Here is a 20,830-nt window from a genome sequence, read left to right on the forward strand (position 1 = left end):
GTATGGCTTGGAATAGCCGATTGCTTTCCTCTTCGGCAAGATGCCGAACGGGTCTCTCAAGATAGTGCTGATCTGCTCCATGGTATTAGCCGTAGGGACCGAACCTTCATGACTCGTTCCAGTGGCATATTTAGCCAGCCATGCTTGTTTGTCAGCATCTACTCCAGAGATCCCTGTTGGTGCGATCTGGCTTGTGCGCGCCAAGGCATTGCAGTCTGGCACGTATGTGCACACGTATCCATGCGGGATTTCCTTAGGCGGCTCATATAGGAATTGGGAATCGCTAGGATCGCCTCCAACCTTGTAGACAACGTACGCCGGTGAACCCGGCGAATGGCAGCGGCGGTCTAATCTGGAGTGGTATCTCTCCCTGGTGAGTTCCCAGGGTAGGTCCTGACGGAGAGTACTGATGCTTCATGATCTCTTGCACCACTCGGACCGCAACACGCTCAAAAGCGTTCACCAAGCTCTCAGAATGGCGGTGTAGGGAATGAGCTACCATGTAATTAATCTCCTGGCGTAGAGCTCTGGTGCGTTCCTCTGAAGAGGTAGAGAGGTCTACTTCATCGAGGGCACCTTCAAGGGGGAACCCTTTCCATCTGATGCCATGTGAACGGGTCTTCGTGAAAGAGCCGATGAGATCGGCTTCTAAGATGGTTTTCATCTCATCGTACTTTTTCTTGTGTTCTTCCGGCAGATCTGCGTACGTGACTGGTTCGCCCACCACCTCATCCGCGGCTTTTGACATGGTTGCTGGAGATGTCGACGTAGTGGTTGCTGTAGAGGGTCCCACCGGGCATGCTAGAATGTGTTGCGGTCAGAAACCCACCGGCGAGCAGCGACGGGCAACACCGTAGAGCCGGGAGGCTCCCAGGATTGCGGCTGACCCTGGTCCCTCAGGCGACGGCCCGCAAAGCCTTCTGGTACATGCATCCTGGTGCTTACGAGGGCGTGCCACCTGACCTATACCTGGTCAGGAAGGTGATGGATTGCTTCGACTAATTTCCTGCATGGCAAACACGTAAACATCAAATACGAGCCCCGATCGGCTCTTAAATTGTTCTGTGGATCGGCTCAAAGAGCCGATTGCCCCGTGGTTCATGTTAAATTTATAAGGACATGGGGATCATGCTTTATCAATATCAAGCTAAACTAATCTACGATAGTCTAGGGTTTTCACCGTATAATCGGAACATCCTATGCGTCGTTGAGCCTAGCAGATACGTAAGATAGCTGAAAACCAGCCCTAAAGAGGCCTAAAAACCAACGTAAAGTTGATCCCCGGAACAATCCCTCTAGAGCTTAATAAACCACACCTCACGCACTACCGGATTGTTCAACCCGTTTATAAGGCCTAACCATACAGATATCAAACCAATCCTTGAGGAACAAGGAGCAACTATAACGGGTCAGATCTACTAAATAACGATTAAGCAAGATGCTGCCCCTACACCTGAGATAGGCGTAAGGGCAGCTAGATATCAAGGGGTAGCATAACTAAACAATTGCATCGTGAAAGCATTGTGATCAACCCCAAAACACCTAAGATAAGGGTGTTGCTCGCCATCAAAAAGGCTTCAGTACGAGCAACACCAATAACGAATAAACTGATACTGCCTAGATCGCAAGATGCGATCTAGGCAGCATGTTGCTTACCCGGGAGAAACCCTCGAAACAAGGGGTGGCGATGCGCCTAGATTGGTTTGTGATGAACGTGATTGTTGTTTTTCTCAATAACCCTAGATACATATTTATAGTCCGTAGACTTTCTAACGTGGGAATAATCCCACCCGTGCACGAGCCAAATTCTATCTAACCGACACGTATCCTACTATATTTACAGATACACGGGCAAACTAGCCCAAACTTTGTATACAAGGCCGATTCATGTATATCTTCCGTGTATATTCTTCAAGCCCATCTTAATCACGGCCCACCTCTGATCCGGTCAAATTCTGGTGATAACAGTTTCATACTTCTTCCTCATTGAATAAATATATCCATATATATACAATCAATTCATTGTTGGAAGCTTTCATGAAGTAGAAGAATCTTCCACACAAAACTATGCCCAATGAACCACATACATCATCATGCATGTTTCCACTAAGTTAGTTGCCCATTTAACTGTAACATCCCAAATATGTCAAAACAAAGAAAATGAATTTCCCTATTTCCAAAATTTGGAACCAACAAAAACTTTTATTATTTTTTAGTTTGATACATAGTGATCATACTTATAGGTTGTGATATTGCCATGATGCTTGTGAAAACTACTTTGAAATGATCTTAAACCCTAAACCCTATCCTTTTCACCATCCAAGTTAAATCAAAATAAAAAGAAATAAAATAAGAAAAGGGCATATGTGCCTATGGCTATTTTTGTAAAACTTTACCCTAGGCCTTTCTACCTTGTTTAGAGGATTGGGAAAACCTTATTAAACCTTACCTAGTACTTAACAAGTCAAATTCATGGTGGAACAAAAGAAATTAAAAAGAAAATAAAAATGCCATAGAGGCATATGAGAGTAAAATAGCCAAATTATGAAATTGAGAATCTTGACCCTAAGACTTAGTGTGAATGGTTGGATCACTCCTCTATACCATTTCAACACTCAAAAACATCATTTGGTCAAGAAAAATCAAATCAAAAATCACAGAAATGAAAATTACAAAATGCATGTGATGATGGTCACTTGTGCCTTTTTTAACAACCTACCCACTTTGAGCTCTTTTATTAAGAGATTCTTAAACCAAACCCTAACAACTCTTTGCACCTCATCCAAGACCTCATCAAGATGAACATTTTTCGTGTTGACCACTTTGACCAAAGCTTTTACCATTGCTCCATTTCGTCAAGCCAAGATGCCACCTTGAAACAAATTCTAGATTCCCTCCACTATTTGAATTTTCACAAAACCTCTCCAAATTTCAAACCAATGCCACACATAGTTGCCCAACATCATTTGGAACACAACCATGCAGAATTTTGGTCGAAATTACACACAAGGGAGACATTTGCTTGTCACATAGGAAGTACACGTAGAATCAAATGGAGGTACAACCACTTTACTCATCACTTTTCACTTTTCTCCTCCCTCTCTCCCTTGTCCTTCTTGATAGTACACCATGTACTCTAAAAGCATCTCAATGAAGTGACACAACCTTGGATGATCATCACCATGCCCAAGCATGCCACTCATTTGCATGTGCCACATATGCTTTTCCTTTAATCCAATGTGCACACAACTAGCCCTCTCCAACCTTGTGCCCCATGTCATACACACTCATCTCACCCCTCTCAAGCTTGCAGCACTTTTGTTACACCAAAATCATGCTCAAATGGATCAATGCCAAGTCATGCCATTGATTTGGACACCACCATCCCAACCCTAGCTATCCTACCCCTCTGGTCACCATCACCTTGTCCATTGGACTCACCTCACACCACTGACCACCACCATGCAAAGGGTGACCCCAGGAGAAGCCCTGCCCAGCCTTGTCACACCATGCCAGCCATCATGCTCACCATCACGACCACCCCTGTCCCTGGACCTTTTTCTCCCTCTGACCTGGTCATCTAGACTCACCACAGTATGCTAAGCATGCTAGACATGATCCCTTGCCAAGGAGATGCCTCCAAGGCCTGGAACGCGACGTGATCACCCCGCCTGGGCGCGCTAGAGCGTGCACTGGCACGTCTCTGGACATGCCAGGACGCCACCTTGTCCAGTCGCCCTCGTCCTCCTCTCACATGCGCCTCTCGCACGCGCACTCGCCACTCCATCCACTAGCCGCCAGACAGGGTCACCCCTACTCCCAGGACCCGTCGCCGTCGTCCCTTTCCAAAACCTGCCGCGAGTACAGCCACAGACATGGAAGCAATCCGAGCCGTCCCCTCCTCCCTTTCTTGCGCCAGCAAGCTCTCGAGCACCACCACGATGATAGAAAACTCGTGCTGTCCTCGCTTGCCCCTTCGTGCACCAGAACCGCCATCGCCACCATGACCTGCCTCGCACCCCACGGCCTCGCCTCGACCCTATAAATAGAGACCCTCCCAGCCTCTTCCTAGCACACCAATCCACTCCCCTCCTCTCTCTGACCCTCCTCAGCCTCTCGCCGCTCGACATTGCCCACCACAGACCCCCAATCGCCTCATCACTGCCCGTGCGCCGCCGCCGAAGCTCGCCGGAGATAGATGCCATTCCCGGAGACGCCACTGCTACAAGGAGGTTCGCCGTCTTCGACAACGCCACCGCAGCCCTTCTCCGACGACCGCCGCGCCGCCGGTGATCCGTTGACCCCCTCCCCTCGCCGCGCCAGAGCCTCCCTCTCGTCGTCGACGACGAAGGCCCTCAGTCATTGGATCGCGATCTAATCGTGCGGCTCCCCTTCGCTCATACCGCTTCGGCATTATAACGCGCTGACGCCTGGGCCCCATCTTCTCAGGCGGCCCGCGTGCAACGTGCGCAGCTGGGCCGGCCCAGTTAGTTTCCCGCTGCGTTGAAATTCAAATTTAGGTTTAAATCTATTCAGTTATTTTGTTTACAGATGCTTTGCTAGAAATCAAACAACTTCAAATCTGGTGAACCATTTTGGACAAACCTTATATCGATGGAAAGCCTAAGAAATGAGCTATCCAACCCCACTGGATTCAAACCAAGATCTATTGTAGATTTTGAATAATAAAAATAACAAATCAGAGAGTTTTCAGATTTCAAATAAATTTATAAAATCAACCCTAATGAATTTGGAAGTAAATCCAATTGCTATAATTCACATTTCAACCCCTCTAATTTAATATGCAAAAATATGATATGGTTACTGTACATACTCATGGGCTAGAATCCAAAATTGGCTAGGTAGTCAATACTAGCCCATTTAAATGATTTCAAAATTAGGGTTTCAAATCTATGAGGTGTAGCACCTCATTTAAATCATCTTCCCAAGTGGTATGAAGTAATGTGATGACCCTTGTTGCTTGGTCTCATATTTTCTCACTTGAGGATATTGAATCAAATAGGATTTAAATTGCATGAGGTATAGAACCTCATTTAAATCATGTTTCTCAAATAATAACTGCGAAGTGTTGACCTTGGTCAACATGTGACCATACATTGTTATTTGAGGAGATTAAATCTTAACAGGATTCAATGAGAGGAAATTATTTCTCCAAATTAAAGAGAAACCCTAATCCACATTTCAATGAGAGGAAATTATTTTTCCTAACACTAAGTAAGAAAACCCTGGCTTAATATGGAGTAATGTTAAGTAATGATGCTAGATCATTGGTGTGAGCCATCAAGGCTAATTAGTCTACTTAAGTATTGTTTGGTGATTGTATCCTCGTATTCATTTATAGACGCTAGTACTGGAGACTATCAAGAGGAGGATGTATTCTACCAAGAGGAAGAAGAAGAGAACTTTGATCACTACCCCAACCAAGGCAAGCTAACACTCTTGCAAAGTTCCCAAGTGCAAAGCTCTAATGGAGCAAGGCACCATTACATTTCTATCTCTACCTAAGGATCCATTTCCCAAGTTTTTACCTTACAAGTGTTTGACTTTTGTTTATCAAAGTTTACTTTTTGATTTATGATTCACTTGGTCTAGAATAGAACAAGAGCATCAAATTTAGCCTAGAACAATCAAAGCTAGATAGCACCCCTCATGACTAGTTGCTAGTGCTAACAAATAAAATTGACTACTCCAGATGGGAACATGTGAAATGAAATGACTTTGAAGAACCTTGGAATAATGATTCATTCTATTGAAAGATTTTGAAGGTGAATATGACATAGGAATGACTTGGTGAATTTTACGAAAACTGATGGTTGGGTTCGGATGCGATACCATTCCAATTTGAAAGTACCCCCACAATACCCAACATGGGTAAGGGCTTAACTAGAAATTTATGTGCTTTAGTATGGGTTCCCTCTAAACAAGCGTCATAGGGGTTATGCCGAGGCTGCCTCCGTTACTGGTGAAATGATGTGAACTGACGTGAAATGAGGTGAATGTCCGGCCCAAGCCCTGTGCAGTTCCCAGGCTGACGGTTTGTCTTCACTGAGAGGCCAAGCTCATGGGGAGAGGTGCCTATACTAGAGTATGTAAGTGAAAGGTTATGGTTGGTAGTCCGTACACGGAGTGTGATAAATCAGGGCCAGTTAACCCTGAAGGATTATTGCAAATATTGTGGCAAAAGTGTGCGACCTCTGCAGAGTGTAAAACTATTCGAATAGCAGCGTCCACGGTTATGGACGGTTGGAAAGGCCATATTGTTCCGTCATCAGACCATTTTCAAAAATGTGACATGTGACATATGACTGGTGAATTTGAACTTGAAAGGTGAATGGTGACTTTAACTTGAAACCCAACAGAGTTGTGGGAATGACACTAATGTTCCCACTTAAGTTAAGTTAGGCAAATAAGGAGTCTTTCATTTAAAATTGCTTATGAAATAAAATTGGCTTTATGCAAATAAACTTAGAGATTAGCACCCCCTTACCATAGTTGATAATACTTACATTAGTATTAGTTTGCGAGTACTTTAAAAGTACTCATGGCTTTGTCCCTGGCTATTCAAATGGCCAGACTATGAAGGAGAACAGCAGTACGAGGAAGATGGACAACAAGACGTCTACGACAACTAGGACTACTCCTGACGTCAAGCGTTGGCCTGTGGATTACATAGCCACTACTACTTCGCTTCCGCTATTTGTGATGTTCGTTGATCAATAGATCAACTACTATTGTAATATTGGATCATGTGATCTACCTTTGTAAGACGATTATGTGTTGTAATAAATGATGACTCTATGATATTCAACTATTATGTCTCGCAACAACAATGTTCCTGGGATTGCGATGTATGGCATAATAGGCATCTGGACTTAAAAATCCGGGTGTTGACAAGTTGGTATCACAGCCATTGTTTGACCTTAGGAGACCCTAGTTAGAATGGACGTCTGAAAAACTTAGTTTCAAAAACCAATGAAGTGAATATTTATGAATAACTTATTCTTACTCTTATCCTTGAGATCTTTTCAAAAACAAGAAATCCATGCTCTACTTTTCCTTGTAAACCTACATAAAATTTTGCACACTTGATCACTTCTTTAACTTACTTATCCTAATTGCTCACAGATGGAGTACCAATGTGAGTCCTATCAGATTGGCCATGGAGGAAACCTGATGTTCGAGAAGGATTTGAAGCAGCTAGTTGAGTATTTAGGACGCCCGTATCCCGAGTTCTTCGGAATACCCCTCAACCCTCCGTCGGGAGGACCACCTCGGTGGGAAGTTACTGCGGATCTGATAGGAAAGGTTGGAGCCCCAATATGGGAAACCATCTGGTTTTCTGTAACGGGAAACACTTGGAAGGATGGAATAGCCAAAGCCATGCAGGAAGCAATTGCCCGTCTGTGTGGACAAAATGAGCACAAGATCAAGACCACTCGCTTTTTTTACTACCCAAGACATGACCCCATGGGAAGACCACTAACCATGCCACCACACCCGGAGATGAACTACTATGTGGTATGCCTAGACTTCCTGCTGCACAAGACCCGTAAGGAGTTGGACAACGCCCGTCAAGCACATTACCCATGAAGATGAAGAACCCACCATGAAGATTAGTATCACTAAATCACTTGAGTAGGTGTGAGTTGTATTAGGATCCCCTTGTATCGTAGAGCGATGAATGGTTCTTAAAACCAACGGTGTGTTATCTTTGTAATATGTGATGTTTGGTATGAATGAAAAAGTGTTGTTGTTTTTACCCCCTCAACACTACTCAAGTTTTCAAGTTTTGAACTTTTAAACTTAACCCAAACAAAGCATAGAAATTTCCCTCTTATCTTATCATCTACCTCAATGTTCAGATGGCCCCACCAACCCGCAGCACCAACCAGGATGCAATGATGCAGATGCTGCAGATGATGATGGCAGACAGGGAAGCCGAGAGAGCTGAACGTCAAGCCAATATCGCCGCACTGCAGCAGATAGCTCAGAACAATCAAGGCCATGGAAACCACGATCACCCTGGATCAAAGCTGAAGAACTTTTAGAACACCAATCCTCCCATGTTCAGCAAGACTGAAGAACCCCTAGATGCTGATGACTGGCTCCAGACAATGGAGAACAACCTAGAAGTTGCGGGAGTTGAAGCCGCAGAAAAAGTACTGTTCGCCACCCACTATCTGTCAGGACCTGCTAGAGCCTAGTGGACAAGTGCCCGTGCAATGAATGCAGGACAAATGATGACCTGGGAAGACTTCAAGTTGAAGTTTAGCAAGTACCATGTGCCCCAAGGACTGATCAAGAAGATGAGAGACGAGTTCCGCGAACTCAAGCAAGGAAGAATGTCCGTGGTGGAATACCGCGACAGATTCCTCACTCTGTCAAGGTACGCCCCGGATGAGACCGACAACAACGAGAAGAGGAAGGAGAGATTTCTGAACGGACTACATGATGAGATGCAGACTGTGTTAGTGAACATTCCGTTCGCTGACTTGGAAGCCCTGGTGGACTCAGCCATCCAGATGGAAGGAAAGCTGCATCAGGCCAACGAGAACCGCAAGAGAATAATGATGAACCAGAATGGACCTAACAACGCCCAGAAGCACCGCAACAACTCCTCTGGAGGATTTGCCCCAAGATACAACAACCCCCTGCTCAGACATACCGCCCAAACTACTCCAACAATAATGGAGGACCCCCAAAGCCCGGAGGCAACCACAACAACAACAACAACCACAACAACAACAGCAACCCCAACAACAACAACCACCACCCCAATACTGCCCCAAGAACGGGAAGCAACGCTGTTCCCGTCACTCCCAAAGACAAGTCAACCGTGAACTGCTATGAATGTGGAGTTGTGGGTCACTACTCCAATGAGTGCCCCAAGAAGCTTGCCAAGATTGCTGCCAGTACCGCTGCACCCGCTCAGCAACAATGCCGCTTTGCAGCGAAAAGGAACCCAAACAACCGCAACGGTCGCCTCTACCACATGAATACAACAGAAGCACATGAAGCACCCAGGCCATGCCAAGTATGTTTTCCTTTTAATACAATTGCTCAATCTCTCTTAGGAACCTAACTTTTCTTAAAATATCGGGACGAGATTTGTTTAAGGGGGAAGGGTTTGTAACATCCCAAATATGTCAGAACAAAGAAAATGAATTTCCCTATTTCCAAAATTTGGAACCAACAAAAACTTTTATTATTTTTTAGTTTGATACATAGTGATCATACTTATAGGTTGTGATATTACCATGATGCTTGTGTAAACTACTTTGAAATGATCTTAAACCCTAAACCCTATCCTTTTCACCATCCAAGTTAAATCAAAATAAAAAGAAATAAAATAAGAAAAGGGCCTATGTGCCTATGGCTATTTTTGTAAAACTTTACCCTAGGCCTTTCTACCTTGTTTAGAGGATTGGGAAAACCTTATTAAACCTTACCTAGTACTTAACAAGTCAAATTCATGGTGGAACAAAAGAAATTAAAAAGAACATAAAAATGCCATAGAGGCATATGAGAGTAAAATAGCCAAATTATGAAATTGAGAATCTTGACCCTAAGACTTAGTGTGAATGGTTGTATCACTCCTCTATACCATTTCAACACTCAACAACATCATTTGGGTCAAGAAAAATCAAATCAAAAATCACAGAAATGAAAATTACAAAATGCATGTGATGATGGTCACTTGTGCCTTTTTTAACAACCTACCCACTTTGAGCTCTTTTATTAAGAGATTCTTAAACCAAACCCTAACAACTCTTTGCACCTCATCCAAGACCTCATCAAGATGAACATTTTTCGTGTTGACCACTTTGACCAAAGCTTTTACCATTGCTCCATTTAGTCAAGCCAAGATGCCACCTTGAAACAAATTCTAGATTCCCTCCACTATTTGAATTTTCACAAAACCTCTCCAAATTTCAAACCAATGCCACACATAGTTGCCCAACATCATTTGGAACAGAACCATGCAGAATTTTGGTCGAAATTACACACAAGGGAGACATTTGCTTGTCACATAGGAAGTACACATAGAATCAAATGGAGGTACAACCACTTTACTCATCACTTTTCACTTTTCTCCTCCCTCTCTCCCTTGTCCTTCTTGATAGTACACCATGTACTCTGAAAGCATCTCAATGAAGTGACACAACCTTGGATGATCATCACCATGCCCAAGCATGCCACTCATTTGCATGTGCCACATATGCTTTTCCTTTAATCCAATGTGCACACAACTAGCCCTCTCCAACCTTGTGCCCCATGTCATACACACTCATCTCACCCCTCTCAAGCTTGCAGCACTTTTGTTACACCAAAATCATGCACAAATGGATCAATGGCAAGTCATGCCATTGATTTGGACACCACCATGCCAACCCTAGCTATCCTACCCCTCTGGTCACCATCACCTTGTCCATTGGACTCACCTCACACCACTGACCACCACCATGCAAAGGGTGACCCCAGGAGAAGCCCTGCCCAGCCTTGTCACACCATGCCAACCATCATGCTCACCATCATGACCACCCCTATCCCTGGACCTTTTTCTCCCTCTGACCTGGTCATCTAGACTCACCACAGTATGCTAAGCATGCTAGACATGATCCCTTGCCAAGGAGATGCCTCCAAGGCCTGGAACGCGACGTGATCACCCCGCCTGGGCGCGCCAGAGCGTGCACTGGCACGTCTCTGGACATGCCAGGATGCCACCTTGCCTAGTCGCCCTCCTCCTCCTCTCACCTACGCCTCTCGCACGCGCACTCGCCACTCCATCCACTAGCCGCGAGACAGGGTCACCCCTACTCCCAGGACCCGTCACCGTCGTCCCTTTCCAAAACCTGCCGCGAGTACAGCCACAGACATGGAAGCAATCCGAGCCGTCCCCTCCTCCCTTCCTTGCGCCAGCAAGCTCTCGAGCACCACCACGATGATAGAAAACTCGTGTTGTCCTCGCTTGCCACTTCGCGCACCAGAACCGCCATCGCCACCATGACCTGCCTCGCACCCCACGGCCTCGCCTCGACCCTATAAATAGAGACCCTCCCAGCCTCTTCCAAGCACACCAATCTACTCCCCTCCTCTCTCTGACCCTCCTCAGCCTCTCGCCGCTCGACATTGCCCACCACAGACCCCCAATCTCCTCATCACTGCCCGTGCGCCGCTGCCGAAGCTCGCCAGAGATAGATGCCATTCCTGGAGACGCCACTGCTACAAGGAGGTTCGCCGTCTTCGACAACGCCGCCGCAGCCCTTCTCTGACGAACGTCGCGCCGCCGGTGAGCCATCGACCTCCTCCCTTCTCCGCGCCAGATCCTCCCTCTCGCCGTCGACGACGAAGGCCCTCGGCCGTTTGATCGCGATCTAATCGTGCGGCTCCCCTTCGCTCATATCGCTTCGGCGTTATAACCCGCTGACGCCTGGGCCCCATCTTCTCAGGCGGCCCGCGTGCAACGTGCGCAGCTGGGCCAGCCCAGTTAGTTTCCCGCCACGTTGAAATTCAAATTTAGGTTTAAATCTTTTCAGTTATTTTGTTTACAGATGATTTTCTAGAAATCAAATAACTTCAAATCTAATGAACCATTTTGGACAAACTTTATATCGATGGAAAGCCTAAGAAATGAGCTATCCAACCCCACTGGATTCAAACCAAGATCTATTGTAGATTTGGAATAATAAAAATAACAAGTCAGAGAGTTTTCAGATTTCAAATAAATTTATAAAATCAACCCTAATTAATTTGGAAGTAAATCCAATTGCTATTATTCACATTTCAACCCCTCTAATTTAATATGCAAAAATATGATATGGTTACTATACATACTCATGGGCTAGAATCCAAAATTGGCTAGGTAGTCAATACTAGCCCATTTAAATGATTTCAAAATTAGGGTTTCAAATCTATGAGGTGTAGCACCTCATTTAAATCATCTTCCCAAGTGGTATGAAGTAATGTGATGACCCTTGTTGCTTGGTCTCATATTTGCTCACTTGAGGATATTAAATCAAATAGGATTTAAATTGCATGAGGTATAGAACCTCATTTAAATCATGTTTCTCAAATAATAACTGTGAAGTGTTGACCTTGGTCAACATGTGACCATACATTGTTATTTGAGGAGATTTAATCTTAACAGGATTCAATGAGAGGAAATTATTTCTCCAAATTAAAGAGAAACCCTAATCCACATTTCAATGAGAGGAAATTATTTTTCATAACACTAAGTTAGAAAACCCAAGCTTAATATGGAGTAATGTTAAGTAATGATGCTAGATCATTGGTGTGAGCCATCAAGGCTAATTATTCTACTTAAGTATTGTTTGGTGATTGTATCCTCGTATTCGTTTATAGACGCTAGTACCGGAGACTATCAAGAGGAGGAGGTATTCTACCAAGAGGAAGAAGAAGAGAACTTTGATCACTACCCCAACCAAGGCAAGCTAACACTCTTGAAAAGTTCCCAAGTGCAAAGCTCTAATGGAGCAAGGCACCATTACATTTCTATCTCTACCTAAGGATCCATTTCCCAAGTTTTTACCTTACAAGTTTTTGACTTTTGTTTATCAAAGTTTACTTTTTGATTTATGATTCACTTGGTCTAGAATAGAACAAGAGCATCAAATTTAGCCTATAACAATCAAAGCTAGATAGCACCCCTCATGACTAGTTGCTAGTGCTAACAAATAAAATTGACTACTCTAGATGGGAACATGTGAAATGAAATGACTTTGAAGAACCTTGGAATAATGATTCATTCTATTGAAAGATTTTGAAGGTGAATATGACATAGGAATGACTTGGTGAATTTTACGAAAACTGATGGTTGGGTTCGGATGCGATACCATTCCAATTTGAAAGTACCCCCATAATACCCAACATGGGTAAGGGCTTAACTAGAAATTTATGTGCTTTAGTATGGGTTCCCTCTAAACAAGCGTCATAGGGGTTATGCCGAGGCTGCCTCCGTTACTGGTGAAATGATGTGAAATGACGTGAAATGAGGTGAATGTCCGGCACAAGCCCTGTGCAGTTCCCAGGCTGACGGTTTGTCTTCACTGGGAGGCCAAGCTCATGGGGAGAGGTGCCTATACTAGAGTATGTAAGTGAAAGGTTATGGTTGGTAGTCCACACATGGAGTGTGATAAATCAGGGCCAGTTAACCCTGACGGATTATTGCAAATATTGTGGCAAAAGTGTGCGACCTCTGCAGAGTGTAAAACTATTCGAATAGCCGCATCCACGGTTATGGACGGTTGGAAAGGCCATATTGTTCCGTCATCAGAACATTTTCAAAAATGTGACATGTGACATATGACTGGTGAATTTGAACTTGAAAGGTGAATGGTGACTTTGACTTGAAACCCAACAGAGTTGTGGGAATGACACTAATGTTCCCACTTAAGTTAAGTTAGGCAAATGAGGAGTATTTCATTTAAAATTGCTTATGAAATAAAATTGGCTTTATGCAAATAAACTTAGAGCTTAGCACCCCTTACCATAGTTGATAATACTTACATTAGTATTAGTTTGCGAGTACTTCAAAAGTACTCATGGCTTTGTCCCTGGCTATTCAAATGGCCAGACTATGAAGGAGAACAGCAGTACGAGGAAGATGGACAACAAGACGTCTACGACAACTAGGACTAATCCTGACGTCAAGCGTTGGCCTGTGGATTAGATAGCCACTACTACTTCGCTTCCGCTATTTGTGATGTTCGTTGATCAATAGATCAACTACTATTGTAATATTGGATCATGTGATCTACCTTTGTAAGACGATTATGTGTTGTAATAAATGATGACTCTATGATATTCAACTATTATGTCTCGCAACAACAATCTTCCTGGGATTGCGATGTATGGCATAATAGGCATCTGGACTTAAAAATCCGGGTGTTGACATTAACTCTTGGCCTATGAACGGTATTTTAGTCTTTTTATTTAGAAAAGATTTGCAAGTGCCAAATGATTCAAAGTCGAATGACTCCAAAAATCCATTTGCATGGAGTTTCTTCATGCTTTCCTTTCTAACATGACGTAAATGGTGGTTCCATAAATAAGTGGAATTTAAATCATTTGCCTTATGGCATTTTAGCGTCAGTGTTATGCATGTGTATTTCACCATTAAGATTTATAATAACTTATCCATCGTACATGGAGTACGGTCATAATTTGAATAGCTCATTATTTTCATTTGACTAGAGTAAAATAGCAATTATTAAGTTCTTTATGATAAATCTGAAAAGCTAGGTGGAATGCCAACGACGAACAGAATAACAATTGCATTATTACCACATTCCTTTTTAGTCACTGAGGCTATTGTATTCTTGTATTGCGTTGTCTTGTATGACATCTCATACCAACCAATATAGTACAAATACTGAAGAATTCCATTGTGTGACCAATCAAAGAATACATTCAATAAAAGAATACATTCATAACATGTATATCATCTATATACACCTGAGCTAGACTTTCTAGTCTTTTCTTTCTTTCTGCCAAAATCTGTTTGTAGTTTCTCTTTCGACTTTCCTCATATTTCAGAAAACACTTCAACATCAATAACTTCTAGGATTGTTGGTCAAATACCAATAACCTTGAGGTTCATACTTTGAAGTTGATCATCACGTGACAAGTGTTCCTGATTTCACTATTTGTAACCTTTTAATGTGATGAAAAATTTCACTCATAATTTTATCCATCAAGTCATGAAAATTTCATGATGAAGTTACTATGGCTTATATGGATATGTGAATAACGTTAGTGGCCAACTAGTTGGAGTATCGGGACGCCTAGCGTCTTCAACCTTCTTACATGCCCATAAAACTTATGAGTTTATGTAGTCTCACTAAATTATATTCTATTATCTTGTAATAAGGTCTTAGATATCACATATATCTCACACCTTTCTTATTTATGAAAAAAACTTTTTAGATCCTTACTTTTCAAACGAATTTGAACATCAAGTTTCACGGAGACAAGATAATTTTAGATACTAATTGAAACCATTGCTTTTCGAATCAGCAACTTGAGGTTTACCAAAATTTTGCAATAATACTTAATCATTTCTTGATTCTTTAACGATACGGTACCAGTCCGTAAAGTTACTTGTCAGATTTAACAGTGTTTCCATCTCAATTACAAGCCTAGCGCAAAGTAGAAAACGGATGTTAATTCTACAAAATTTAATTCAAATACAATTTAGACTATCTTCAGGATAAATTGAGTGTACTATTAATTCTTAAATTAACTAGGTGAACTCCCACTCAAAACAACATCCCTCACGTTGGCTTAGTGATTACAAGAACCAAATCCAGTACACCAAGTCCGATCATCGCGAGAGATGATGTAGTTTCAATGGCGAACATCGACATGTTCATCATATCATCTATATGATTCATGCTTAACCTTCTAGTTTGCTGTGTTCCGATGCCATGTCTGTACATGCTAGGCTCGTCAAGTTAAACCTTAGTTTTCGCATGTGCAAATCTGGTTTGCACTCGTTGTATGCACATGTTGAGTCTATCACACCCGATCATCACGTGATGCTTCGAAACAACGAGTCTTAGCAACGGTCCTAACTAAGGACGAATACTTTATTATCTTGATTTTTAGTGAGAGGGATCATCTTATAATGCTACAATCGTGATCTAAGCACAAGATGCATAAAAAGGATTAACATCACATGCAATTCATAATGTGATATGAAATGGCCCTTTTATCTTTGTGCCTTTGATCTTCATCTCCAAAGCGCGGGCATGATCTCCATCATCAATGGGCATGATCTCCATCATTGTTGGCAGGGCGTCAAGGTTCATGGCGTCGTCTTCATGGTTGTCCACCACGTGTAGCAACTATTACAACTACTTTGAAATAAAACTACTACATGAAATATAAAGAAAACCATAAGGCACCTACCGGCTGCCCCAATACAATAAGGATCATCTCATACATCAAATATATTCACAATCACATCATGGACATATCACATCACCAAACCCTGCAAAAACAAGTTAGATGCCTCTAATTTTGTTTGCATATTTTATGTGGTTTAGTGTTTTCGAGTAAGATCCGATCTACCTACGAACATGAACCACAACGCTGATACAATTGTTGCCAATTGAAAAATTGTAAATTGAATCTTAACTATGATGTGAGAAACTGACTCCCGCAAAGCCACTTGTGCAATACAAGTTGCATGTCAAGCGTGGAGCAAGTATCATGAACGCGGTCATGTAAGGTTAGCCCTGGCCGATTCATCCCACCATGCCACAAGATGAAAAATACACAATAAGCAAACGACAACAAAAGCATCAACGGCCACAAAACCATTGTATTCTACTCGTGCAACCAATCTATGCACAGACACGGCTCTTATACCACTATAGGGATTCGTAGCATAGAAAATAAAAAATTCCTACCGCAAGAACGAATAACAAGCCAAGATCTAATCTAGTAGATGGTAGCAACGAGGTGAAGATAAACATAACCTCAAAGATCACTAAGCGTTAACGAGATAAATATCATGGTGGATGTAGTCGATCACTTGCCACTTTCAAAAGCGCGTAGAAGATCTTGACGGTGCCACAATCGGGCAGCACCTCCACACTCGGTCACACGTATGGTGTTGATGATGACATCCTTCTCCCTGTTCCAGCGGGTAACGAATGTAGTATATCCTCCTGGAAATCCCGCCAGCACGATGGCATGGTGATGGTGGTGGTGGAGATCTCCGGCAGGGCTTCGCCGTAAGCAGTGCGGGAGAGAGAGAGAGGAGGGAGTAGCTAGGGTTTGGGAGAGGGTGGCACTTGGGGCACCGCCCTGGGAGCCCCTTGGTGGTGCGGCTGGATTGGTGTGTTCAGCCCCTCCCTCTCCTCCTCTATATATAGGTGGAAAACCTAGACCACTTAGGAGTCCAACTCCCAAACTTACCAAAATTGGAAACCTAGATGGAAAGTGATTTCTCCCTTTCCTTCTTCTATGGCCGGCCAACAAGGTGGAGTCCACCATGGACTCCACCTTCCCACTTGGTGGCTTGTCTAGGGCTGGTGGAGTCCCTCCGGGACACTACCTGCCATAGTGATTTATTTCAGATGATTCTAGAATCTTCTACAACCTTCCATGAATGCACCGGACCATTCCCAAACTTGGAATGTGACTTCCTATATATGAATCATATTCTCCGGACCATTCCAGAACTCCTCGTGATGTCATGGATCCCATCCGAGACTTCGAACAATATTCAAACTCCACTCCATATTCCATATCTACTTAAAACGACATCAAACCTTAAGTGTGTCACCCTACGATTCATGAACTATGCGGACATGAGCGAGACTCTTCTCTGATCAATAACTAATAGCGTGACCTGGAGATCCATAATAGCTCCCACATATTCAATGATGACTTCATGAAAGAAAGAACCATTTACATACAATACCGATTCCCTTTGTCTCACGATATTTTACTTATTCGAAGTTTGATCATCGATATCTCCATACCTAGTTCAACCTCGTTATTGATAAGTACTCTTTACTCGTACTGTGATATGATATCCCTTGTGAGCCAGTCACATGCTTGCAAGCTAGTTGGATGTCATTCCACCAAGAGGGCCCAGAGTATATCTGTCCGTCATTTGGATGGACAAATCCCACTATTGATCCACGTCCTCCAACCCTACACTTTCCGAACACTTAATGCCACCTTTATAAAAACCCATTTACAAAGTAGTGTTTGGTGTCATCAAAGCATCCATCTGGTGTAGGTGACTAACATGATCTCATGGTCGAAGGATTAGGTTACTATGTATCTTAAATCTTGAAGCACAGTGAACTTAATGACCTGATCATATGCTATGCTTACTATGGGTGTATGTCCATCACATCATTCACCTAATAATATGATCTTGTTATTAATAACATCCAATGTTCATGATCAGGAAACCATGATCATCTATTAATCAACAAGATAGTTTAAAAAGAGGCTTACTAGGGACTCTTTTATGTTTACAAAACACACAAGTATTAATGTTTCCGGTTAATACAATTATAGCATGGGATGTAAACATTTATCATGAACACTAAGATATAACAATAAACACTTTTATTATTGCATCTTGGGCATATCTCCAACAACGGCGTCTAAACAACAATCATGACATCACCCTAGCAGCGCTCGGGGGCTCGGCTATTTCTTCATCAACAATTTGGCGGCATCCACTTTCGCTATTTGGTGGTTTCTACTTCGGCTTGACTTCTTCGTTGCACTCGAAGACTTCATCGACTCAGCTGCACGACCTGCCTCCGCGTCGACTCCGTCGTACCCAGTAAGCTAAGTGTTCCTTTGATTTACACAAAGTTGATTATCATTTACTTTTGGCACACCCGACACTCGGGGGCAGCGCTGTATAAATTCACTCTACATCTCAAGGTGACAAAAGAAGAACTGCGCCTAGGAAAAACTACATCAAAGAAGAACTTGATAAAAAAATCTTCAAGGAACCCGATGAAAACTTCTTCAAGGAGGAACCCGACGAAAACTTCTTCAAGGAGGAACCCGACGAAAACTTCTTCAAGGAGAAACCTAACAAAAATTTCTTTAAGGAGGAACCCGACGAAATATCTTCAAGGAGGAACCCAAGAAAAAACAGGTGGAAAAATCTTCGGGTCCATTGACTCGTCATTTATTCCGTTCGAGAGCACCGGCGGTCTACCCGACGACAATATAGAAGGAGCCAATACGTTCGGCTATCCCATCATTCCCGAGAAAAATATAGAAGAACCCGAAAAATGGGTCGTTCATCAGCCGAACAAAGGCACTCGACAATATATTCGCAGAGCGCGTTCGCCGCGGTAAAAACTCTGAATGCAGTGACTTCGAAAAGGGTCACGATGGTAAGACCCTAGGATCCATCATGTGTGGTGTGACATCGCACCTGAATGCGCTCTCCCACTTTATCCACATCAACAGATGTGAAGAAAATCCTAGAGGACGCGGTTGGTACCCGATAACTTAGCTAGAATTCAGTTTTCGGTAAGTCCTAAAGCGGTACGTCCTGAATTATGCCAGTATCCCAGGTTCGAGTCCAGGGATTCGAACTAGGTTTCTGCGGATTTTTCACAAGAGCAATTAATTGGTACCTGATCCATCAGATGAACCAACCTTATTTACCAATATCCCTATACAATATAGATGTCGAATAAAAATAGCAATAGCTTGGAGTCAGAAAAAAATCAAGAAGACAAGTCAGGTTTTAGAGATTCAACCCGAGTCGGTGATCCAATATTTCCATGGTAAAGAAATCTTAGTTGACTCAACTTGACTCTTCGACTCAAGTGGAGCCTACTCCCATCGGGAGCATATGGATTTCATCAAGTCTTCCAACAGGACTCGACAATTATATCAAGTTCTCCAGCATGAGTCGATAAAAAGAGGGGCTTGATACGTCTCAAACGTATCTATAATTTCTTATGTTCCATGCTACTTTTATGACAATACCTACATGTTTTGTTCACACTTTATATCGTTTTGATGCGTTTTCCGGAACTAACCTATTGACGAGATGCCGAAGGGCCAGTTGCTGTTTTCTGCTGTTTTTGGTTTCAGAAATCCTACAAAGGAAATATTCTCGGAATCGGACGAAATCAATGCCCAACATCTTATTTTTCCTGGAACCTTCCAGAAAGTCAAAGGGGGACCAGAGGGGAGCCCTGGGGGCCCCACACGTGTGGGTGGCGCGGCCCAAGGGGGGGGCACCCCCTATTGTCTGGCGGCCTCGTCAGCCCTCCGACTCCGACTCTTCGCCTATAAGAAGCCCCCTGACCTAAATCTTCGATACGAATAAGCCACGATACGAGAAACCTTCCAGAGCCGCCGCCATCACGAAGCCAAGATCTGGGGGACAGGAGTCTCTGTTCCGGCATGCCGCCGGGACGGGGAAGTGCCCCCGGAAGGCTTCTCCATCGACACCACCGCCATCTTCATCACCGCTGCTGTCTCCCATGAGGAGGGAGTAGTTCTCCCTCGAGGCTAAGGGCTGTACCGGTAGCTATGTGGTTAATCTATCTCCTATGTACTTCAATACAGTGATCTCATGAGCTGCCTTACATGATTGAGATTCATATGAGTTTTGTATCACAGTTCATCTATGTGTTACTCTGGTGATGTTATTAAAGTACTCTATTCCTCCTTCATGATGTAATGGTGACAGTGTGTGCATCATGTAGTTCTTGGCATAGGTTATGATTGTAATCTCTTGTAGATTATGGAGTTAACTATTATTATGATAGTATTGATGTGATCTATTCCTCCTTTCATATGTGATGGTGACAGTGTGCATGCTATGTTAGTACTTGGTATAATTGCAATGATCTATTATGCACTCTAAGGTTATTTAAATATGAACATCGAATGTTGTGGAGCTTGTTAACTCCAGCATTGAGGTGCTCTTGTATCCCTACACAATTAGTGGTGTTCATCATCCAACAAGAGAGTGTAGAGTGGTTTTATTATGTGATCAATGTTGAGAGTGTCCACTAGTGAAAGTATGATCCCTAGGCCTTGTTTCCAAACATCAAATCTCCGTTTATTTATTGTTCTGTTGCATGTTTACTCGCTGCCATATTTTATTCAGATTGCTACTACCACTCATATACATCCATACTACTTGTATTTCACTATCTCTTCGCCGAACTAGTGCACCTATACAACTGACAAGTGTATTAGGTGTGTTGGGGACACAAGAGGCTTCTTGTATCGTGATTGCAGGGTTGCTTGAGGGGAATATCTTTGACCTCTT

This window comes from Lolium perenne, chromosome 2, assembly GCF_019359855.2.
Source record: "Lolium perenne isolate Kyuss_39 chromosome 2, Kyuss_2.0, whole genome shotgun sequence".
NCBI classification, from domain to species: Eukaryota; Viridiplantae; Streptophyta; class Magnoliopsida; order Poales; family Poaceae; genus Lolium; species Lolium perenne.